Source organism: Ictidomys tridecemlineatus, chromosome 12 (genome assembly GCF_052094955.1).
Source record: "Ictidomys tridecemlineatus isolate mIctTri1 chromosome 12, mIctTri1.hap1, whole genome shotgun sequence".
Lineage (NCBI taxonomy): Eukaryota > Metazoa > Chordata > Mammalia > Rodentia > Sciuridae > Ictidomys > Ictidomys tridecemlineatus.
In genome coordinates this window covers 14103118-14127763 of record NC_135488.1, presented here as the reverse complement: position 1 = coordinate 14127763, position 24646 = coordinate 14103118, and the positions used below count along the sequence as shown (strand labels likewise).

At 47.1% G+C, this 24646-nt stretch overlaps 1 long non-coding RNA gene and 1 pseudogene across 2 annotated transcripts in view; one reads left to right on the top strand and one right to left on the bottom strand.

Annotated features, from left to right (window-relative positions):
- Nucleotides 1-24646, top strand: part of LOC144369059 (E3 ubiquitin-protein ligase RNF217-like) — a 123163-nt pseudogene that overhangs the window by 59761 nt on the left and 38756 nt on the right. The window contains exons 3-4 of the transcript XR_013428498.1: nt 1864-1928; nt 15827-15916. The product of XR_013428498.1 is annotated as an E3 ubiquitin-protein ligase RNF217-like (transcript). The remainder of the gene's footprint in view (nt 1-1863; nt 1929-15826; nt 15917-24646) is intronic.
- Nucleotides 357-2436, bottom strand: LOC144369060 (uncharacterized). Its single transcript, XR_013428499.1, has 3 exons — nt 2350-2436; nt 1709-1909; nt 357-552 (listed from the first exon to the last, which is right to left on the bottom strand). It is a non-coding gene; the product is annotated as an uncharacterized LOC144369060 (long non-coding RNA).

Genomic DNA, 24646 nt, shown 5'->3' with positions numbered 1-24646 from the left:
CAATTCCCTAATTTCAGACTAAGGTCCTGCGGGTAGAGGGTCAAGGTACACACATGGTGAGCAGCAGACTCCAAATGTAAAGCCAGTTCCCAGGCTCCTGTCCTGGGCACTTCCTCCTGCCACCACCCTGCCCCTGCTGATCCCCCACAGAACAGTTCCAATCTCTGCTTCTGAGGGTGCAGAGGCCAGGTGGCTGATGGCCAGTGTCTCATAGCAACATCTCCCTGCTTGTGGGAGGCCATGTTGCCTGCAACTTAGTGGGCAGCACCAGACTTCAGAAGTTTCAATCTGGGAGGAAATGTAAGTGCTATAACTCAGAACACAGTAGGAGGCCACTGTCCCTGGGCCTCCTTCTGGACATGTCTGTGGGACTGGGAAAGCAGCCTCCCCTGCACCACACAGACAGCGGCCTCACCAAGGTGTCAGGGTCGTCTCTGGCCTGCCGATGTGTTTTAGGATGGGGGACGTCTGCCCTTCTTCCACTGCTGCTCAAGCACAGGGTCCACAGGGGAAGGCTGCAGAAGGGGCCACTGGATCCTCGATGCCCGCATTCTTGGGATGGTTTTGAAAACAATAAAAATCACATATTCCATGTCAGCGTGAGCCTGAGCAACTGCATGTTTACCGGGTAGTTATGAGGTGCCAGGCTCAGGGCCCTGTGGTCAATGAGTCACCAGGGCCTCTCTCAGGCACATTTCCACTCATGTGACGTCAGGCGTCCATCCCGGCCTCGCCCTTCCCGTCTCTCCTCCACTCTCTGTTGCCCCACAGATGGGCCATGTGGAGGGTTCCTTCTCCCCAAGGAGGAACAGAGGTTCAGCCACTGGTTCAAAAGGAAGGTGAGGGTAGAACCAGGCGCCCCAGAGAACTGGAGCTGCTCTCAAACAACTGGAGAGAGGAGGAGTTCAAGATGGACATGGGAGGGACATCACAGGCAGGATCTCCGGGTTTTGCAACTGTGCCACAGACTGGATGGGACTTTGGGAGGCAAGGGCTGCAGCAGGTCAGGGAGGATGGTAGAGGGGGCCAGATGCCAGGATCTAGTCTGGACGAGACTCACGTCCAGTTCACTGGGCACTGGGAGGCCTGGAGGTGAGGGAGCCTGGTGAGGGTGAAAGGGCAGTGGGTGGTCATGGGGTAGCCAGGGAGGAGTGGCCAGGGGGAGAGCCTCTGGTGTGAGCGTGCAGACAGATACTGCCCCAGGGATTAGCCCTGGCCAGAGCCAGTTACTGCAGCTGCAGTATCTGTGGGTCTGGCCTAACCATAACTGCGGGGAATGCATTTTCTCTTTATCTCTCATAATTTTTCTAGCACCAGATAACCGAGGACCTTTCCCATTTCCATTTCATTTAATCCACGTCTCCACAGCCTGGAGAACAGGTGTGGGGAACGAGGAACAGAAGTGTTTTGTGACTTGCCAGGGACCCATTGCCAGCGGGGAGCCCAGATCTCCTGTTCAAAAGCCATCACTCTCGAAAATGCCTCAGCGGGTTCTTGGTATTCGGAGAAGCCAGAGAGTCACAGCTGGGGGAGCAGCCCAGGAGGAGCCCAAATGGCCGGCTCCCCAAAGCCAGTGCAGGAGAACGGGGAGAAAGAAGCAGAGAGTTGGCCCCTATCTCAGAGCATGCAGGCAGCTGCCCACCTTCCAGGGCAGCATCAGGGGACTTTTGTGGGGTCTGTGCTCAGAAACCTCAGTGCTGATGCTTACGGTTGAGAGGTCTGGAGGAGCCTCATGTGGATGGGTGGACAGGAAGGCCCGCAGAGGTCAACCCTCAGAGCTGCTGGGAGGACCAGACAGAGTGCTGCCAGAGGGCACCACAAGCTCCCTTCAATGATAATGACTCCTGTTTGTTCTTCCAACAGGTGTCTATGGAGCACCTGCCATGCCATGGTATAGGTGCCTGGACCTCTGCAAAGACAAGTCAAAGGTGAGCTCCCAGCAACCAGAGGACAATAACCACAGCGCAGTTGGTGCCCCAGCCTGTAAATCCCCAGGCCATTTGTTACTCTTGGGGTCACTCCTCCTTTTAGTCCTAACACTGACCCAGTTCCTGACCTCTGGCCTGAGTTGGTGGGTGGTAAATGCTGCTTTTGAGTGGGCTCCCCCTGGAGTAGAACAATGGCCCACGGGGCCTAGACATGTGGCGTGTTCTGTGGCCCAGGCAAGGCTGGGCCTCCTGCCTTTGCTGCTGAGAGTCACTGGTGGTGGTGGGGCTCCTCTAGGAGACCCCTCCCGCCCGCCCCTTGCAGCCAGTTAAATGTCAGGCACGGGGCGGGGCTGGTGGTGAGCTCTGCTGGGCTGGCATGTCTGGGCAGCAGAGCAACCTTCCTAACAGTTGATGCCATTACCTCCTGGTTCCGAGAAAGGGTCTGGAGTCCCTGGGTGTTTCACCTGGCTGTTCAGCTCAGCTTGGTTTGGGTTTGGATCTTCCTGAGTTACTGATTCTCTGGGAAGACTGCCATTCTGGGCCCAGCTCCTCCTTCTTAGGGCACCTGAAACAGAGTGTAACCGGAGTTAGGTCTGCCATGGACCCATGCCGTGACCTTGAGCAAGGCACTTCGCATCTTGAACTGTGAAGTGGGGGTAGAAATATCCATTGGGCCTGTGTCAGCATCAACTACCGTCCACACTGCCATCACCACCAACAACCCCCTCAGCCAAGTGGGAATCTGCCGTGTGTGGTGCTGGGCAAGCTCTTCTGGAAGTAACCATTAATCCTCCTCGAATTCTATGGTGCCCAAGTGAGCGGTACTCTTCATTGAGCCATGAAATTCGGTGGGGATGGGCAGAAATTTGGACCCTGCTGGCTGACTCCAGGTTGAAACTCTTCCTCAGCCTCCTTGCTGCTACCTGGGAAACTGGATTCCCTTTCAGTTAACGTATCTGGAGAAGCACAGAGACATCTCTTCCAGTTGCCAACTCCAACTCTTTCCAGGCAAGCCCGGGAACGGCCACAGGATCGCGTCCAACTTAGGCCCATACCTGGCTCTCTGCGTATCAAGTAGCACGGAGGGTCATGACTGGGCCTGAGAACAGGAGACAGCAGCTTGTGGAATGAGCTCAATTTGTGCACTTTCCCAGGGCCTGGGGGAGGCAAGGACAGCAACTGTGGCCTGGGAATTGCTGATGGTGGCCTGGTATCTTGGGAATGTACTCAGACGACCAGGGGATGTTTTTCTAGCCTCTCCTCCTCCTCCCCATTCCTGGGATGGTACTTTGGACCCCACCACTATTCCCAGGCACAAAGAGAAGCCTGAACCTGTTGTTTTTGAGTGGTTTTGGTGCTGATCTCATCTCACAAAGCTTTACCTCTGTGGCGGTGTGTGCCTGATTCAATGCTGCTGTTCCACACGATGATAGGCCCCAGCACTCTTATGAGGGAGCTATGATGACATTTATTTTATAAATAAGGGGACGGACATTCAGAGAGGTGAAGAAATGTCCCCAGGACTGTACAGGTGGAAGGGAAATCATGAAACCGGGATCCAGATACAAGATCTGGATTCTTACCATGTTACAGGACCGTGCTCACAGAGAGTGCCATCTTGGTGGGCCCACCTTGCTTCTTCTGGACTGCACGAGGCTCTGTGCATGCTTCTGTCACCTTGGTGCATGACTCAGGCCAAGTCGCTAGGCCTCTTATGTCCCCTTACAGCACCGTGCTCATTCCAGCCAGGGCCACTGTGAGAACAAATCAAAGCAAGTGGAGAAATCCACTTTCAACTCACCAGAAATGTGTACAGCTCCAACCATTGCTGGTGCTTAGTACTGAAGGGGATCACAACTCAGATCCAGAACTCCAGGGACTGCAGGCTCAGGGAACCAGCAGTGTGAGCTTAGTGGCCCAGAGCTGAGGGCATGCATCTTGAATACAGACAGGCAGGAGAGGTCAAGGAGGAAATAATCCAACACTGGCAATTATTTGGAGAAGGTGGGCTTTGAAAGACCTTGAGAGGCCATTGGCAGGGTGATGAGGTACTTCTAGAAGATCGCACTGTGGGAATAACCTGGTTCCAGAGCAGGAGTGGGGATGTGAAGGGGCTGGGCCTGTTCAGGTGGGGCATCTGTCTTTCTGGGGTTGCATTTGAGGAGGGGGTGGCCAGTGTCTTAGTCTGCTTAGGACACTTTAACCAAATATACAGGGCAGCTTATAAACAACATGTTTATTTCTCACTGTTCTAGAGGCTTTGGGAGGACCTACTTTCTGGATAACACCTTTTTGCTGTGTCCTCGAGTGATGGAAGGGCGAGGGTCCTGTGGGGCCTCTTTATGGGGCACTCATGCCCTTCACAGAACCTCTACCCTCAGGACCTAATCACCTCCCCAAAGGCGCCATCTTTCAAGGCCTTGGGGGTTAGGATGTCAACATGTAAATTTGGGGGTGCACATTCAGATGATGGCACCTGTCTTTGAAGGTTTTTCAAGCCACGGGGAAGACTTCGTCATATCTTCTCTGAGCAAGGAGAAGCTCCTGCTGATTTTGAACAGGGAAATGACTGGACACCTGGTGCTAGAGAGGGTCCTCACAGGGCTGGACCAGAGGGGCTGGGGGAACCCAGAAGAGGGCAATGAGGGGGTAAAGATACAGGCAACAGGTGATGAGGGGCTGGCCTGGGGCACTCACAGAGCGGGTGAGGAGGATGTGGGGCGTACCAGGGACAATAAGGAAGGTCACTGCACATGTCTCCAGTGGAGGAGACAGAGAGGACTTTCTCCCACTGCAGCACAGCTGCCCCACGCCCTGGACACATGCTGCTTCCCCACACACCTGGGGGAGCCTGGCAGAAGGCACGCTGACGCCTCTATTTGCTGGCTGTCTAGCTTGGCCCAGAGACACAGAGGCCTCGCTTCCTCTGCCTTCCTGCATTTGGGTGATCTTCCTCCCAATGACTGTCATAGTCATAACTATAATAATCATAGTGGCAATAACATGATTCTGAATGGATGGAGACTCTTTTTTCTGAGGATGCTAATATGTGTGAGGTGGGGATGGGAGGGGTCCTGCAGTCGCAGGATGAGGCCCAACTGGCTGGAAAACCACTCCTGGCTGTGCAGAGAGGACCTAGCCCAGAGGGATGTGTTTCCATGCTCTGGAGCACAGAATCAGGCCCAGATTAGGGCACAAGTCCCCCTCAGATGACGGAGGGCACAGTGGCCCCTGCTGCCTGGTACACGTCCACCGGACTCAGCCTGGCTGGTAGTGATGGAGAAAGATGCTTCAGAGCTTCAAACCCTTCTCACCTCTAAGGAGCCTTGCCAGGGTCTCAGTGGACAGTGACCCTCCCTTCCTGCTCCAGGCTCCCTTCTGGCTGACTACACAACTAGCCTATAACAATACACACCATCTCGCAGCATTTTATGAAGAAAATGCCTGTCTGTGTTCATTATCTCATTCAGTCCTCCCCACCACACTGATAGCATTAATGTTATCATTCAAGCTTGTTCTGCAAACTTACATGGAGCAGATAGTATTAAATACTGTGAAAATAAGGTCTGCTTGGGGTCAGTTGGGCACCCAAACAAGGGACTCAGGGGTTAAGTGGCTAGGTCTCTATGCTGCACTCAAACTCAGGTCTTCCCCAAGTTGTGTACCTTTCCCCATCCACAAGGCACTGTATTATTATTATTATTATTATTACTATTATTATTATTATTGCTGGGGATGGAACCAGGGCCTCGTGCCTGCTAGATAAACACTCTACCACTGAAATATGTCCCAGCTCCCTGCCACCTTATTTTTTTTTAACATGCAGACTACCAAATTTCAGCACGTTACTTCTGCAGGTTATGAATATTCATTTTTCTCATCCCCCAGGAAAAATCTATGAAAGGACTCTACACTTACAATTTATTACTATTAGTACCCATTTATGGCAAGTTGTGTGAAAGTTGTTTTAAAAAACCCTGTTAGGCTTAGCAACATGGTTAGGCATACAGTATTGTAGCTAATCAAAAAATATCTGTAAATGAGGTCTTGACTCCCAGCCTTAGCTGACTTCCTCTCAAAACAAGAATATCTAAGCTCATCTTTAAAAGTCTTCTATACCCTTCACTTCTCAAACATTTGGAATTAAAAAAAAAATATTTTGCAGCTGTTTTTTAAATGATGTCCAATATTTAAGGAGATTACTGATGAGTCTGTTATAAAGAGGCAACACCTGGGCCCAGTAGGGACAATTTAAAAGCTTACCCTCCTTTCCAGTGGTGTGAAGGGGGACTTCATTGCATTTAGATTCTTTAGGTAGATATGGAAGGATGAGAAGCCGGAAATGCCTCCAGGCTGACAGTTCCTCTGCTTGTTCTTTGGTGGGGACCCAGACAGAGGAACTCTCTTTTGACTGTGCACATGCTGCCACCTTCCGGTGAAACTTGGCATCTTCTGTTCTTTTTAATATTATTATTATTATTATTTTATTCTAATTTGTTATATATGACAGCAGAATGCATTACAATTCATATTACACATATACAGCACAATTTTTCATACCTCTGGTTGCACACAAATTAGAGTCACACCATTCATGACTTCATACATGTAGTTAGGATAATGATGTCCATCTCATTCCACCATCTTTCCTATTTCATTTCCCTGTCCCTCCCTCCCTCCCTTTTCCCTACCTATAGTTTGTCTAATCCTCCCAAGCTACTCACCTAACCCCATTATAAATCAGCATCCTTATATCAGAGAAATCCTTATGTCAGAGAAAACATTCAGCATTTGTTTTTTGGGGACTGGCTAACTTTACTTACCATTATATTCTCAACTCCATCCATTTACCTGAAAATGCCATGATTTTATTCTCTTTTAATGCTGAATAGTATGTGTGTGTGTGTGTGTGTGTGTGTATGTATCACAGTTTCTTTAACTGTTCATCAACTGAAGGACATCTATGTTGGTCCTACAGTTTAGCTATTGTAAATTGTGCTGCTATAAACGTTGATATAGCTGCGTCCCTGTAGTATGCTGTTTTTAAGTCCTTTGGGTATAGACCGAGGAGAGGGATAGCTGGGTCAAATAGTGGTTCCATTCCAAGTTTTCCAAAGAATCTTCCACGCTGCTTTCCATTTTGGCTGCACCAATTTGCAAGTCCCACCAGCAATGTATGAGTGTACTTTTTTCCTCACATCCTCGCCAACACTTATTGTTATATCTTCATAATAGCTGCCATTCTGACTGGAGTGAGATGAACTCTTAGAGTAGTTGTGATTTGCATTTCTCTAATTGCTAGAGATGTTGAACATTTTTTCATATATTTGTTGATTAATTGTATATCATCTTCTAAGAAGAGTCAGTTCAATTTCTTGGCCCATTTATTGATTGGGTTATTTGTTTTTTTGGTGTTAATATTTTTGAGTTCTTAATATATCCTAGAGATTAGTGCTTTATCTGATGTGCATGTGGGAAAAATTTGCTCCCCAAATCTAGGCTCTCTATTCACTTCACTGATTGTTTCTTTGAAGAAGCTTTTTAGTTTGAATCCATCACATTTATTGATTCTTGATTTTAATTCTTGTGCTATAGAAGTCTTATTAAGGAAGTTGGGGCCTAATCAGACATGATGGAGATTTGGGCCTACTTTTTATTCTAAAAGGCACAGTGTCTCTAGTTTAATTCCTAGGTCCTTGATCCATTTTGAGTTGAGTTTTGTGCATGGTGAGAGATAGGGGTTTAATTTCATTTTGTTGCATATGGATTTCCAGTTCTCCCAGCACTATTTGTTGAAGAGGCTATCTTTTCTCCAAAGCATGTTTTTGGCCCCTTTGTCTAATATAAGATAACTGTAGTTATGTGTAGCTTGTTTCTGTGTCCTGTATTCTGTACCATTGTTCTACCAGTCTGTTTTGGTGCCAATACCATTTTGTTTTTGTTGCTATTGCTCTATAGCATAGTTTAAGGTCTGGTATAGTGATGCCACCTACTTCACTCTTCTTGCTAAAGATTGCTTTAGCTATTCTGGGTCTCTTATTTTTCTAGATGAGAAATAGATCTTCTGGTCTTTTCTATTCACTTAGTGAACACAGGTTCTACTTCCGGATCCCCTATGCTGGGGATACAAGTGAAATTCTGGGGGTGGGTGGGTGGGAAGTGATATGAAAAATAAGTACCTACACACAGAAAAAGGCAAGATAACTTCCTTACCTAGTGCTAAATGTTATGAAAATAAAGCATGAAGCACAAATAAAGCAAAATAATTCACTGGAGCAACTGCTGAGGAAACACTTCAGCCAGGTGTCACTGAAGGCCTCCTGAGAAGGGTGTTTAATCCCAGAACTGACCGAGGAGTGGGAATCAGGCCCCAGATAGGAGGTCCCCAGGAGCAGGGGGGATGGGAGGGAGCCCCTAGGCTACAATAGGAGAGACGTTCAAGACATGCAGAGCCTTCTAGAACATTCCATGTACAGTGGAATCCACTGGAAGATTTTAGTCTTAAATGTTCTTTGAGACTTTGTGTCTGGACTTTTCACTAAATTCTTAATGCAGGTGCAAGGAGGCATGATGATAGAGCCCCAGAAACTAAACACTCACACTGCGGAGCTGCACGTTTGGGTCACCTGGGGAATTTATGAAATCCTGGTGCCTCAGCAACTCAATCCTAATTGTGGATGGGGTCCAGAACTCGTATTTGGTCCAATATTTGTGAGTGATTTAGTGCACCACCAGAGCTGAGGACTGCCAAGCGTGTGGGAAACGTGGCCTCAGCTGAGGGTGGTCAGGGAGAGCCTGACTCTCAGGGCGAGGGTTCCAGAAATTCCGGAGTAGTACGAGAGCGCTGATTTGGGGGTGGGCGGGCTGACTTTTGCTCTGGTGGGCTGTGAAGGGAGAAGGAGAAAGCAGACTGCAAAGTGCTGGGTATTATGAGAAAGAGCTGGCTGGGTTTGAAAAGCGACACACGGGAAGGAACACAGAACTGTTTTTATTACTTTGGAGGAAAAGGAGGTACAGAAAAGGTCAGAGGGGAGTCAGGGTGGAGGCCTGATCTGCGGAGGCGGATCTGGAGCTTTGGGGGGAGGCTCACTCTGGTGGCCCCTCATGGACCTGTCCTGCCTTCAGGCATCCCACTCTACCTGGCCTCTTAGCTACCTCTCTTCCAGAAGCTTCCAGGAGAAGCAGCTGCCTACACCCCGAGGCCAAGGGACAGGCTCCTGCGTCTCGCCAGCTGCCTTCCATGGGTACCCCCGGCAGGTGCCAGGCTTCCTGTGGGTGAATCTGCACAGCAAATCCAACCCCAAACCGCTCAGGTCAGAGGGAATTTATAGGCTCAAATGGCAGAAGAGTTTAGGGGTGTGGTTTCTGGTGGTCTAGTTCCTGAAGCCAATCGCGGTGGGAGGGGAATACAGGGCTCTGATTGGTCGAACCAGAGTCACATTGGACCAATGGGAGCAGTGGCTGGTGTGGCGGGGGTGTCATACAAAGAGAAGAGCTCAACCCAGAGACAGCAGCAGTTCACCAGAAGACAGTCATCACGGACTGTAACACCCAAGTGAGGGCCAAGGGTGCTGGCGTGACCCAAGCCAGCCAATATGCCCTGCGAGGTCTCGTCATACCCAGGAACAGCGCAGAGCTGACCATCTTCCTTGTCCCGTTGGTGGATTTGAGTAGCTGTGGGTTGAGCTTGAAGATTTCGAGGAGCACCGTGGCCACCGCCTCAGGTTGGTTGAGGGACGGCCAACGATGCTTATTGTAGCGTGCAGGTGACCCAACTTCTCCAGTGACACGCATACTGGAAAATGCCTGGCTGTCTCGCTTGCTTCCCCCGCGAAGCCTCCTCCTCCAGGTGAGTCCTTGCTCCAAGGTAGGCCCATCCTAGTGACAAGGAGTAAAAGGTGATTTGTAGACATTTCTTTTTTTCCCCTTCAACATGGCTTTTCTTTTCCAGAGCAGTTTTACATTCAGCAAATTTGAGCAAAGAGTACAGACTTCCCACAGGATCCCTGCCCCACCAACTCCCCCACAGGAGGTTACATGTGTTAGGATTGATGAACCTACAGCGATGCACCGTTACCACCCAAAGTTCATGGTTCACATTACAGTCCATGACGGTGGCACTCTGAGGGCTTAGGTAGACCCAGGATGGCAGGCATCACCATTATAGTATCACAAAAGAGTGGTTTCCACTGCCCTCAAAATCCTCTGTGCCCTCCTTACCCTGTCTGTTCCTCCAGAGGGCTCTCCCCTTTCCCTCTGGCAACCATTGGAACTTTTTTTTTAAACTGTCTCCACAGTTTTGCCTTTTAGTTGAAATGCAGTATATAGTCTTAAGATTTGCTTCATTCACTTAACAATGTGCACTTAAACTTCATCCACCTCTTTTTGTGGCCTCTTTTTAGTACTAAGGAATATTTTATTGTCTAGATGAACCACAGTTTACTTATCCTGAGGACATCTTGTTAGCTTTCAAGTTTTGGCAATTATGAATAAAGTTGCGAACATCATTTGCAGGTTTTTATGTAGATACACATTTTTAACCCCTCTAGGTCAATACCAAAGAGTGCAGTTGCTGGATTGTACAGTAAGAATATGTTTAGTTTTGTAAGAAACTGCCCAACCGCCTGTCTACTAGTTTGCAGTTTGCCCCAGGAATTAATACAAGAGAGTTCTGGCTGCTCCACAGCTCCATCAGTACTTTGTACTGTCAGCGTTCTGGGTTTTGACCATTCTAATAGGTGCCCAGTGATGTCTCTTTATTGTTTTAATTTGTAATTCTCTGATGACATCTGATGTGGAGCATCTTTTAATATGCTTGTTTGCCATTTTTAGTGAGTTATCTGATCAGGCCTTTGACCCACAGGCTGCACCAAAAGGTTTGTTTTCTTACCAAGTTCATTTTAAGAATTCTCTGTATATTCTGAGTAGCAATCCTTTATTAAAATGTCTTTTGCAAAGTTTTCTCAATCTGTGGCTTGTCTTCATTCTCTTGAAGCAGACAGTTGAGCTAGTACCTTTCTCTTGGTCCTAAACAGTAGAAATCTTTGTCTCCAGGGCTAGAGTGATGGCCATGTGGTGCGAACACCAATGGAGAGCCCCGGCACTGGACTGGCTAATGGTAGGTTTTTATTGAGCTAGCAAGAAGAGGAAGCAAGGCTCAGCAACTAGAATCACCAGATGAGAGTGCACTCAAGGTCGTGAGCAGGGAGCAGCTTCTGGAGGTGACAGCACCACGGACATGGGCTGGGCAGGTCTGGATGGCTGTAAGAATGTCCAGTCGGGGCTGATCATTAAGGGCTCAAGCTGTCATTATTGATAAAGCCCTTACTGCTGGAATCCCTCTGATTGGAATCAATGGGCTCAGATTGGAAAGAAAAATGCTGAATTCTTTTTTTTTCTGCTAATATTTGTGAATCCAGATCTGTGATCAAATATCAAGAAAAAGTTGAGAGATTTCAACTTGGATCAGACAGCATCATGAACAAGCCGCCTTATTGAGCCTCCTCAGTTCTGAGTTTCAAGCCAAATGTAAAAGGCAGAGAGGGGGGAAAGACAGTAACAGAAAGAAGGATGGGAAGAGAGCAAAAAGAGAAAGGCGAGAAGGGGAAATCAAGCAAGCAGGGAAGCAGGAAACGAGGAAAGTTTGCTATTATGGGCTTTCCAGATGGCTTAAAATTGAAGACATGCTGGGGTGGAGCTCAGCAGCAGAGCACTTGCCTACCATGCTTGGGGCCCTGGGTTCCACCCCAAGGACTGCAAAAGAAAAAAAAAAATGAAGAAGGCAATCACAGCAGGAAAACTTAGCCGGCTCCTTCTCACCTCCTACCTGCCTGCTTGGCTCGAAGTCATGCCCCACCTCATTGCCTGAGGAAGAGCAAGAGGCCCGGGCAGCCAGGACCTTGTCCAGGATCCACACGGTGAGCTCAGGACATTGTGCCTCTTCTACCTAAAAGCTTACAGAATTGGCTTCTTGGACGTGATATAATTAGAACCTCATATAGAAAGCAAAAGTCATTAACAGCAGAACGAAGATGACTGCAAATGGACCTACAGAATCGGGGAAAGAGGGAGCTGGAAGCAGGTGACTTCATTTCCACAATGCAGGCAACAGGGCAGTTTCACAACCACCCTGACATCCTGGAAGGCTTGTGGAGGAGAACTAACCCTCAAGGCACAGGAGCTCCCAAGGGAAAGAAAAAACAGAACGAATGAGAATATAATCTTACGTTTATAAAAAGCAGTACCTTTTTCAAAACAATCATGGGTGTAAAGCTACTGTCCTTGCCAATTTATCTCAGGTTGGGAAAGAAGTACAGGACACAAGTAGAGCTGGCAGAGGGGCTGATGGTCCCTAGCCCTTGCCCAGTGCCCTCCTCATGCTGTCTGTCCCTTCAGAAGGGCCTCCACAGACATCTTTCCCCACTGTTTATTCTCCACTGGTGCCGACCCTGCCTCTCTCATGGCCCTCAGCATCAGGAAGGATCCCTTCCCCCAGCAACTGTACCTTCTAAGTCAACATTTTTCATGCCTGACTTGTTGGCCCCCAGCCTTGCTGCTGGGAAGAGCCATCTGAAAACCTGGCCCTGGATCCCTGTGATCACTGGGGGCACCCAGGTGGTGAACTTTAAAAAGTCACAAGGTCATTCTGATGTACGCTGAGGGCTGAGAACTTTCCTGGCCCTGTGAGAGGGCCTATTCTATAATTCACAGTTGCCAGAGTTCAAGAATATTGAGGTTTCCTCAGGACTTTGTATGAAGAGGTACTTTAAAAAAGTTAAATACATTTTTAATTGCTATATAATCATTGTACATATTTATGGGGTACTTCAATACATGCATACAAATATGCACAGAACAGATCAGGGTACTTGGCGTATCTATTACCTCAGACATTTACTTTTCCTAGGACCATTCAAACTCTCCTTTACTAGCTGTTTTTCCCCCCAGACACATGCACATATTTAGCTCAGTCACTTTGCAGCAGGTGTGGGGGTACGCACCTGTAATCCTAGAAACTCACAGGCAGCCTGAGAAAATTAGCACGATCCTATCCCAAAATTTAAAAACTGAAAAAGCCCTAAAGATGCAGCTTGGTAGGAGAATGCCACTGGACTCCAGTACCACAAAAAGGGAACAAAACAAAACCAGAGAGAAATTTGTCACATTGCCAAGAGAGTGGATTAATATGATTGTCAATTCTTGAGTTTTAGCTGTTTAAAAATGTATTTGCATCTGAGAGTCTAGGAAAGAAAACAGTGTCAGAGGGTGAATTCAATTTATAACAGTCAACATTTGTTAGATAAGCAAAAGACAATGCTGGATGATAGCTTGACCACATACTCTGAATTTCATTATAGTATATTTGAATTGGAGTAGTAAAATTCATACATTGAAAGTATATGACTTGATGTTTTAAAATAAACATAGGAAGGATTTGTAGGAAAAAATTATATAAAATATCTTCATCATCACGTAACATTTTTACAATGTAGGTTCAGTTCCCTTTCCTCGTTCTTGACCTCAGGCAACCACTAATTGAACTGCTAGATTTTCATACAAATGTTAACTTACAATGTAAACTCTTTTGTCAATTAACATGCTTTTGCGATTTTTTGATGTTATATTCACCTGTAGTTTGTCCTCTCTTATTGGCAAGTAGTATTCCACTGAGTGTATAGACCATATTAATTTATCCATTTACTAGTTTATGGTCACTTAGGTTATTTCCATTTTTTTTCTACTGCAAAAAATCTATGACTAAAATATTCACACACACAAAGTTTTATGAGAGTATATTTTTGTTCGCTTGGGAAAATACATAACAGTGTGATTCCTGGGTCACTAGCTGTTTTGAAATATTCGGTTTGTTGTTGCCAACCATAGTTACCCCACTGTGCTGCAAACACTGGAATTATTCCTCCTACCCGTGCGTATTCCAGAAGAACCCCGTGGCCATCAGCCCCCTGTCTCCATCCCCTTCTCACCCAGGCTCTGGTGACCACTCTCCCACTCTTCTCTTCTCCAAGACCAATGTTTCAGCTTCCATATGTGAAGGAGATGTGCGGTATGTGTATTGCATACTTTACTTACGTCACCTAATGTCCTCCAGTTCGTCCACTCTGCTGCAAATGAGAGGACTTTCTTTTTGTGGCTAATATTGTGTATGTACAACATGCTTTCCTGACTTGTCCATCTGCCAGTGAGCGCCTAGGTTGATTCCACATCTTGGCTGTGGTGAAGAGTTCTGCAGTAAACACAGGACACCTTCTTGAGTTACACCCCAGGGTCTCATGCGGATGGGCTGAGGACTCCCTGCCTCTCACTGGGAGTTCTACTGAGAGCTCCTGGAGGTGGAAGCTGGGCATTGTTTTTGGTGGTTTCCTCATCTTTTGCAGATATGGTCAGAGTGCAGTATCAAGTTCTGCCACACACACACAAATGAACCTGCAAACAAAGAAAATGCGTTGTTAAATAACTTCATCATCACAAATTAAAAGAACAAGGCACCAAACTCTCCAGAGATGATAGATAGACCAGAAATAAAACTAGCAACCAGAGAGCATGCAGGGAAGGCTAAAACAGGTAGCATTAATAAAGAAAAAGAAAAATACAATCCTACATGGAACACCTAACCAAGTAATTAAAATTGTTAGAAAATCAACAAATCAGTCAGCCCTTGCAAAAAAAATAATAATAATTGTACCAGTAAAAAAAAAAAATGGAAACAGAAAGAAACATGAGTCCAAGAATGGAAACCAAGATTTGATTCTTTATTTAAAAGCATGACTGAAATAGTCTGGCTTGACCAACCAACAAAAGAGAAAGAGTATTATGAGAATATTAACTTGTTTTAAAAAGGCAATTATCATCATCTAAAAAGGCAGTCACCACATAGAAAAAACATTTTTTTCTTAATGTTATCTACAAGTTCGTGTAGCTGTAACTGCTAAGAATGATTGTGCAAATTAAATAAGCCACTTGAGAATCCAGACTGTTGGGAAGTCTGGCCTTGTGTCATCAAAGGCACACTCTCCAGACCTCGAGGTGTGGGAGCAGGGAGACCAGAGCCTGGGACCCTGGTGCCACTGCCACTCCCCTCCTGCTGGCTACTCTCCGGCTTCCTGTCCAGTGGCTGCTGGCCTAGGGCCCCATGCTCTGAAAGAGGGTGGCCCAGTTGTGACCATGCCCACACAGTGCTGCTTCCAACAGTGGGCCCAGAGGACCAAGCCTCAACTCGTGGGCCTTTGGAGTGGACACCTACTCAAGCCAGAGCACTCGTCAGGGGAGTCCAGATTTCGCTGTCTTCTTTTAGAGAGTAGTGGGCTTTATTAATTTACTGGCGTGTAGACTGGATCTCATTGTGGGCTTTATTAATTTACTGGTGTGTAGACTGGATCTCATTGTGGGCTTTATTAATTTACTGGTGTGTAGACTGGATCTCACTGTAGACTTCAGGGCAGGTCTGGAATTTTTCTTAGTCTCTAGTTGGAGAAAACCTTACTCTTAAAATCATGGCCTTTTGGGGGGGGATCTAAATTAAATGCCCAGGATGATTCGCAAGATCTCTTCCTTCTAAATGGTCAGAATATCAAATTCTCCCAAAATGTGTGATCTCTGGGATCTCTGGCCAGCTCACAATGCTGTCCCCATCCCCGGTAGCTATTCTCTGCCAGGATTTTAGAATTTGGCCAAGATTCAAGGTGAATTAAAATGCAGTTTTCTGGGGATATTTCTCGGTCAGTTCCATCTGTCATATCTGCTTCCTCCTTTCAAACAGAGCACTATGCCCTGGGCTGAACTCCTAGAGCTGCATTTTGGAAAACGACCCTAAGCAGGAACATGGGGTGGATGGAAGACTTACATTGAGTGTTTTTTTTTTTTTCTTTCTTTCGTTCTAGGATCACATCCCTCTATTGTCTGCTGTCCGGTGCCTGAAGAAGAGTTGCTTTAGCATCTTGTTCAATTTTATCGTTGATCAGAGAAGTAAGGTATGCTTGGCACCTTTCACCCCACTCTAGCAGGAACCAGAGAACTTGCTCCCAAGTCTCTTTATCACACATGTACAGTTATGCTCTCATAGAGATGGTAATTTTATCTGTTGGATGAGAATTCTTCCTTTTTACCTCTTTCTACAGAGGCTGGGTAAGGGATAGAAATTAGGAAAGAGGCTTGGATGGGGATTTTGTATGGGAAGGCATGTGCCTGGTCCAAGCACTACCTGGTTGTCCGCCCTATGGAAATGCTACTGTACTAGTTAAGCACCAGGTGCTACATTGCCAGCTCCCACACTATACACATAATTCCCAAATAGCAGTGCCTCCTGTCTTGAGATTCCCCCGAGGTCTGTTTCCTTCATGGACCCAGATGTACAGTGATCACCATTGGCTTATACCAATTGGAGATGAGGACTCTCCAGGGCTGTACACTACCATCTAGTTGTCTGACAGTAACTGGGAAACGGCATCCCTCCCGGGCTGCCCTTTGCTCTTTTAGGGAGACATAGGCCATGCATGGCTCATGCAGAAGAGCACAGCTCTGACCTGTGGGAGCGCCACTTCATTGTGGATCAGCAATAGCACTGAGGCTATATAGACTGATTCCTTAGCCTTAGTCCTTGTTTTCTGAGTTCAATGTGATCGTCACCCATGTGTTAATGCTGCCAGCATTTTTTTTTTAGTGATGACCATTCTCTTCCTTGCTGTTTCTAATTTCTACATTGATTACGTGGGCTCTCAAGTTCCCCCCTTAGAATGGCATATTTGCATATTCTGTTTTATGTGCTTATCTTTGAGCTCCTGTCTCTGTGAACTAAGTTCTTATTCATTTACCTTAGCACCTAAGCTGGTTCTGAAGGCATTCCTTCAGTTGTTTGTGGCATTATCATCAGGGATGATTCGCCCCTGGAGCACTCTGCCTTGACCCACAGGACCGACAGGAGCCCAGAAAAGAAATGTTTTTATTTCTTTCAAAGTCAGAAAAATAAATAATACCAAAAATATGACATTGAATCTACACTGGTGTTATATTAATATTTGTGCCAATGAGATCATAAAATATACTTTGAACACCATTTTTATGGAGGAAGGACATTTTTATGTAGGAAGGAGTTCAAAAAGACAAAAATTCCCTGTGACCACAAAAGTCATAATGTGACCCTGATTATTTTACTTAACAAATTAACATGAATTCCTTGGTATCACTTATCACCTGGATCCTAACTGAATGTCCCTGGCTGTGTTGGAGTTATCGTTTCTAGCTGGTTTGTGGGGTTAACACCTTGTGCTTGGCTGGCAAGACTGTTGAGTCTCTAGGGTGCCCCTTCTTCCCCTGAGCCCCACGCTGACGCTGATGACCTTTTGCAGAAACGTTAGTTGCCTAGCCACTCTGGTTGTCTATAGCTACCTGTTTGATTCTTTGTAGTGGCATTTATCTTCTTTCTCCATTTTCTACGTTGCTTGTTAGGGAAGTTAGTTGTTCAGGCTTCGTATCTGCATGTTGAATGTCCAGGGCAAGGATGCGTCAAAGGCAGGGTCGTATTGCTTCGTGTCTTATTATTACAGAGGTGCCTAACGGCTGATGCCCCAACTATAGTGACGCTAAGATCAGCAAAGACATTCAGGTGGTGATGGATGATAATTAAATGCTTCAACTTTGCTGCTGGAGAATGCTCTTGTCTGGTCTTGAAAACCGTGATTTTCCTACTTTGTTCATTCTTGTTGTAGCAGTGTCCTCAACACTTGGGAAGATTTGTTCAGATGCTTCATACAGAAAAATCAAGATAAATGCTTATTTTTTCCTTTACACTGCTGACTTTCATATTAAGCAGTTGGTGAACTGGTTGCTTTTATTGCTGTTCAATGAACCTGAGTGTTTTCCTCTTTCTGCTGAAAACAGAAGCAATACAACCCAACAGCCATGCCTGTGCCGGAACCCAGGCACCCTGAGCAATCATCTCCAGGAGAGGAGCCGAGATTCCTTAAAGGGATGGTTCCAGGTCTGGGGCAGGAAGTACACAGGACAATGCCCAGACAACTTTCATGCCAGAAAGCTAGAAGTTATCAGAGTATGGACTCGAGTTGAAAGGACATAGGGTCTTCTTACCACAGCAGACAGAAGGAACATCAGAAAAGACCTATGTAAAATGTTTTTCTGTGTACCAGAGATTGAACCCAGGGGTGCTTAACCACTGAGCTACATCTCCGGAACTTTTGGTTTTTATTTTATGACAGGGTCTTGCTAAGTTGCTTAGGGCCTTGCTAAGTGGCTGAGGCCGATCTCACACTTGCCTCAGCCTCAGCCTCCTGATTTGCTGGAATTACAGACAAAATGAAGTATTGATTAAAATAAACCAACCATATGAAATCTATGTGCTCACTATAGAGAGGGAGGGAGAGAGAGAGTAGAGGGAGAATAAAAAGTGCATATGCAACATTTTAGTTGTCGCCAAACTTCCTCTGCAGAAGCTTCTATATCACTTCCAGAATTGTGTAAGCGGTGCTGTTTTCAAACAGAATACACCAGTGAACTTGGAGGAAAGTGATACCATCATGGTGTAGTTTTTATTTTTACTTGTCTCATTTTGAGCCCTATTGAAAAATTTTTCTCAATTCAAAGTTTTTTTTCAATTATTTTCCTATGAACTTTCTGTGCATATACCTTTTAAATTTACTCAATGGCTACTTGGCCTGTTTCCTCCTAAATTTCTAAGAGTTATTTGTATATTAGGGACAGTAGTCCTTTTCTGTAATATAGGTTGCAAATACACTTTCCCACTTTCTCATTTTTTGATTGATTGTAGTCATTTTTGTTTGTTTGCCATGAAAATTTTTTATTTTGTTTTTCATTAATGCAATTGAATGTATTCGTCTTTTAAAATTGCTTCTGGATGTTGTGTCATTAAATGGGTGATGTCTTGGATTTTTTTTCAATACATAAAATATTGTATTTACATAGAGTACAGTAAATATAAAAGATTGGAATATGAGCTGGGTGTGGTGGCAGTCGCCTGTATTCCCAGCCCCTCAGGAGGCTGAGGCAGGAGAACAGCAAGTTCAAAGCCAGCCTCAGAAACTTAGGCCTAAGCTACTCAGCCAGACCCTGTCTCAAAATAAACTATAAAAAGGGCTGGGGATGTGGCTTAGTGGTTGGGTGTCCCTGAGTTCAATCCGAGGTACCAAAAAAAAAAGAAGATGAAATTAAACTATTTCCCCTTTTTATTGGTTCTTTTTAGTTACACATAACATTAAGGTTCATTTTGACGTAACTATAAAAGCTCAGAAGGTAGTTTGCTATAACTCAGTCCCTGCTTCTCCCCTCCTGTCCCCCTCCCCCCTCCTGTCCCCCTCCCCCCTCCTGTCCCCCTCCCCCCTCCACTCCCCCTCCCCCCTCCGCTCCCCCTCCCTCCTCCCCCTTCTCTCTCCTCTTCCCCCTTCCCCTCCCCTCCCCTCCCCCCTCTTCCCTTTCCTCTGCTCCACTGATCTATTTACTTTTAGCTTTTTGCTAGTAGTCCCAAAAGCTAAAAGTAAATAGACTTTTCTGTTTACATTTGGACTTCTTGATTCCCTGCCCCCACACACCAGTGCATCTGTTGAGCCACCTGATGAAGACCAGGCATTTTGTGATCCCAGAGAAACAGGCAGCTGATGGCTGAGCTGGCCTGGCCTTGGGCTGCCTGGCGCCCACCCGGGGCCTGCGAGTCCTCCTGCCGGACAGACAATTCCCCAGAACATCTACAATGGAGGAGACCGCTTTGTGCCCAAACCTAAGACCAAGGAAGACCACTCCGTGGTGGCTGCGGGGCGCCAGCTCAGATCTCAGGAGTGACCACCACACGGGCTCCGCCTCCGACTGCAGCTCCACGCCTTTCACACGCCCCCGCCCCAATCAGGTTATGAGGATGCCCGACCGAGGATCACCTGCTTCCCACACTCTCATAGGCCCCCAGTCCTGAGGCTCCTGTCCTTTCCAGCTCTTAGTGAGACCCCGGGTTCCCCTGCCCACTCCACTTGCACTGCCCTGTTCTGGTAGCCCAGGGGGCGGGGGAGTCCCAGGGGAAGGAGCAGGGCGGGAGGGGGGGGGGTCTGAGTGCAGGTTCCAGGCTGCCAGGTGTGAGCCGAGGCACCGGGGCTTTGGCGCACCTTCCTAAATCCAGGTGTGGCTCTGACTCTGGCAGAGAAGGTCCACCCCAAAGCCTCTCCGATCTGTTCCCACTCATCCCTAGTGTCCCTTTCCACCAGGCATCAGCCAGGAGAGGACCCCAGGGAGGCCTGCAGGGCCCATTTGCTCTGCCCACGTCCGGTGCCCTAGGGAAAATCCTCCAGACTTGGGGTGGGCGTGGAGGGGGTTCTGCCAGCCGGTGGTCGCCCAGCACCGCTGCCCCTCTGTTTGTTCCACTTGGAGTCCCCAGTTTCTTGACGTTTTTGTGTATTTATGTCCCTTTCCCTTTTTGATTGCTGTGAGTCAAGTTTTTATTGGTTTTAAATGTTGGCTCTCTAATTTTGTCAGCGCTGGGGAGGGGAAATCTGCAGTCTTGCCGCTTTCTGGTAAAGAAGGTGTCTCCGTCCCCCACCAGCTTCCTCCCTTAAAACACTCGGTGAGTAATCCTCTTCTTCACCTTTTCTGGAGATCCTGCAAGCTCGCCTTTCTTTTCAGGTGATCATTTTGGCAACAAACGTCATTTTTCCTCCTGCTAATGTATACTTCTTCCAGGTATTAAAACAGAATCAGGCTCTTGGTTGAATAAAGGAAATAAAAAATACCAGAAATTCATGGCAAAGGCATCTTCCTTTCACCTAGTGTGTAAGTTGGGGCTTACTGCAGTGGTGACCTGTGGTCATTCCTCAGAGTTCATGTCCATGCTACTCAATGTCCCATGTCAATGGGGACCTTTGCTCAGTGAATGGGCAGCCCTATTTATAAAGGATTTTGTCATTGTCTTGAACAAAATTGTTTCCCCAGTGTCTTAGTCTGCTTTGTGCTGCTATAACAGAATACCACAGGCTGGGTGATTTATAAAGGAGAAATTTATGTTCTCACAGTTCTGAAGGCTGGGAGTTCAAGGTCAAGGGGCCACAGGTTCCGAGTCAGGTAAGGGCCCCCTATTTGCTTCCAAGGTGGCGTCCTGATGCTGTGTCTTCACAGAACAGTGGGCAGGTGAACCCACTCCCACAAGCCTTTTGCACAGGGCATGAATTCATTCACAAAGACACATGACCTGGATGCCACAGAGGCCCTGCCTCCCAATGTGGCTGCAGTAGGGATTAAGTTTCCCACAGGTGGATCTGGGGACACATTCAAACCACAGGACCAGTCAGTTCTCCTCTGAACTGTTCTCCACCACCATGTTAGGTACATCTGTGCACCTTCTCTAACGGCCTCCAGGTGGCCATCTCAGTTTAGGCTTCTCTTGGTTAAGCACTTGCAGCGACTCTCGATGGCCTTTCTATAGCAAGAAAAACACTCGATGTGGAGACCCATGGTCCATAGTGTGCTACTCAGAACTGCAGTGACCAGGGACGTTAGGGGCATGAGTTTAGGAATTCTGCTCACCACCAGCCAACTGTTGGCTCACACAAGCTTGTGGTAGTTAAAATCTGGACCTGATTCTCCTTATTTATGCTGGTACATTTAAATTTTTTTATATCCAATGTCGGATACTTCCAATTAGCCTAGTTCCCTGGGTGGTAAGTTCTGGGAGGATCCGTACTGAATGATCATGGCAGAACTTAGCCCTGTGATCAAATAAGAAATAACTCTGCAGACACTTTCTGTATTGTTTCCATGCCCACCCCCTACCCCTTCTCCTGGGCAGCTGAACAGAGTGGTCCTGGGGGGTGTGGCCTTGACCATGCTGAGCTCAGGAGCAGAACACTCAGGCCCATAAGTCTCAGGCCCTTTCTGTCTCTCTTACAGCCCTGAGAAAGGAACCAGGGTGAGCGCTGACCACCCTCCTCTCTCTCCTACTTGTCTCTTCCCTTCTGAGCCCTCTGTCTCTGCTGAACTCAGGGCTGGGGGCACCCTGTACGCTCAGAACCCACAGCTGGGCAGTCCCTTCAGGAAGTTGGAACTCTGGTGGGGCATGCCTGCCCCCTGCTGCCGTGTAGGAGGAAGCACAGCCTGTGCTGGGGAGGGCTCCCAGTTCTCCAGAGGATGCTGTCTCAGTACATGTGTGCTGCTATGGCGGACAGCCACACGCTAATGACTTTGTAAAGAAGAAGGATTCCTTTCTTATGGTCTTGGAGCCTGGGAAGTCCAAGATCGGCAGGCTTGGTGTCTGGGGACAGTCCCATCTGCGTTTCCAAGACAGCCTTGAACTCTGCAGACTCCAGAGTTCTGTGTCCTCCTATGACAGAAGGTGGGAAGCAGAGGGCGAAGCTCTACCTGTCAGGCCCTTGGGTGAGGGCACTTCATCCTGCTCATGAAGGCAGAGTCCTCATGGCCAGTCGTCCACCTCTTCACACCATGAACAACACACTCAACCAAAGAAGCTGCTCCTGAAACCACAAACTGTGGCTAATGCCAGCGAGAGAGGAGCTGGGGGTCTGGGAGGCTTGAGGATGTACGGCTCGTGTTCCTTTCCTCCGGGCAAAGGCATTCATTACTTGGAATGGAAGAAGAGAAAAATGAAAAATTGCATCATGAGCCAAGGGCTTCAATGATGTCACAATGCATAAAAACATCTGTATGTATAAGCACCTCGAGGATGGAAGAGGTCACCAGTCTTGGCTCTTGGTTAGAAACGAACTTCAACTGTGGGCTGAGCTTCTTTACCCAGTGCTCATCACATTGCACAAGTGTTATCCTGCTCAGGGGTTCACTCATCAGCAAAAATCTATTATGGTTAACTGTGCTCCATGTACTGGGGAGGTGTTTAGGGCGGATGAAGGGAGGAAATAGAAACTTTAGTAACACAGTCTCTGTCCTAAGCAGCTCACAGGATGGAGGGACCTGACAAGGCAGAGTTCACAGAGGGTCAGACCATGGAAAACGTTCACTCAAGGCCAGCTCTCCCCCATCCCTCTCTGGTCCCCTGAGTGTCCCCTGTACAGTACCACCTGTACTGCTTTCCTACCTTGCTTCTCTTGATTCTCAGCTTAGGGGCTATTTCTCTGGGCAGTCTTCGGCTTTCAAGTTCACTGAAATGTATTTCTGGGTTACTGTGTCCTCACCACACTGGGTTTCCAAATGCCTGGTCCACACGTTTGTTCCTTCAGCAGATCCTCAGCTCTGCTCATTGATGAAATTCAGGGCTTCACACAAGATGTAGCCCATAAATAGCCACTGAAGGAATTGTGGCTACTCAGCTTGGAGAAGAGAGCTAACAGGACAGAGTCGATCAGACTTGTGAAGGTCTGTCTTGGGCTCTGTGTCAAAGGCAGAACTGACTGATTGATAGAAGAGAAAGACTGTGGCTTCAAACCAGTAATGTTGCCCAAACCAGAGCCAACCCAAAGTAGGATGCCCTGCTTTTGGATCCTTGGTTACTAATTTTTCCTTTATGTAAGTGTGAAGGCTCACGTGTGACACAATTCAAGAAAGTTCAGAGGAGAAAAGATTGGGTTGTGAGAGTCTTAACCCCATCAGTGAATTCATCCCCTGATAGGGATCAACTGAGTGGTAACTGAAGTGGTGGGTGTGGCTGGAGGAGGGGGGAATTAGGGCTTGGTGTGTGTGTGTGTGTGTGTGTGTGTGTGTGTGTATGCTTCTTGATCACCATGATGTGAGCTGCTTCCCTCTGCCACACACTCTGCCATGATGTTCAGCCTCACCTTGAGCCCCAAGAAATGGAGCCAATCTTCTATGGCCTAGGACTTCTGAAAATATGAGCACTCAAACTTTTCCTCCTCTAAAGTAGTTCTGGTTGAATCCTTTAGTCACAGCTGAAAAAAAAAAAAAAAAAAGCTGACTGAAACAGTAAGTAATGCTGAGATGAAAAGATTCTGTCAGCTTCTAATCATTTTTGAATAAATATTATATAAGTAACCCTATCAGAAAATGTTGCAGTCATAATTAGCTAATGCAAAGTTTCAAGAGATTTTAGTTCTACTTACAGCATTCGTTCTGAAGTACTTTCTATAGGAGGTAGGCAGTCAGCATTCGTTACTCCTTAGTTTTTGATTAATTGACTTTCTCTGACTTTGACAGGAGAAAGGGGAAATCTAGGATTCCTTTGCACGGCATGGTCAGATGCAAGTGCAGGGTAGGAGTGCCCTCTAGCTGCCACATTTAAATCAAGAGAAATAAATTACAATCGCAGCCATGTAATGATCGCACGTCCCCCTCTAGTGGCTGAAGTGGATACATGCAGCGTTTCCAGTCCCAAAGAGACTAGTGCTGCTCACTATGCCCTTGAGGTCTCAGGAAATGAAGAAATAGGTGGAGCCTCAGAGATGGCGAGGTTCAGTTTCTTCATTTGCAAAAGAAAGGGAAAAAACCCCTACGTTCAGAATAGGGAAGTGACTTGCCCAAAGCCAGGCGTTGCAAACAGCCTAGAATAGATCCTTGGCTTCCTGATGCTGGATGAATGTTTCCTGCGGGCCAGGTCTAGCCTGGATGCTGCAACTCTTGGTTTCCTGCCCACACATGCTCCCCTGACCGCGGGCATGTGTGGGCAGGAAGGTGGGCACCAGGAGTCCTTCCTCTTGGATAGTCTGAGCTCCATACGAACAAGCTGCTACCCTCAGATGGCACCACAGGTTTCCCTTCCTCAACCCGCCCCA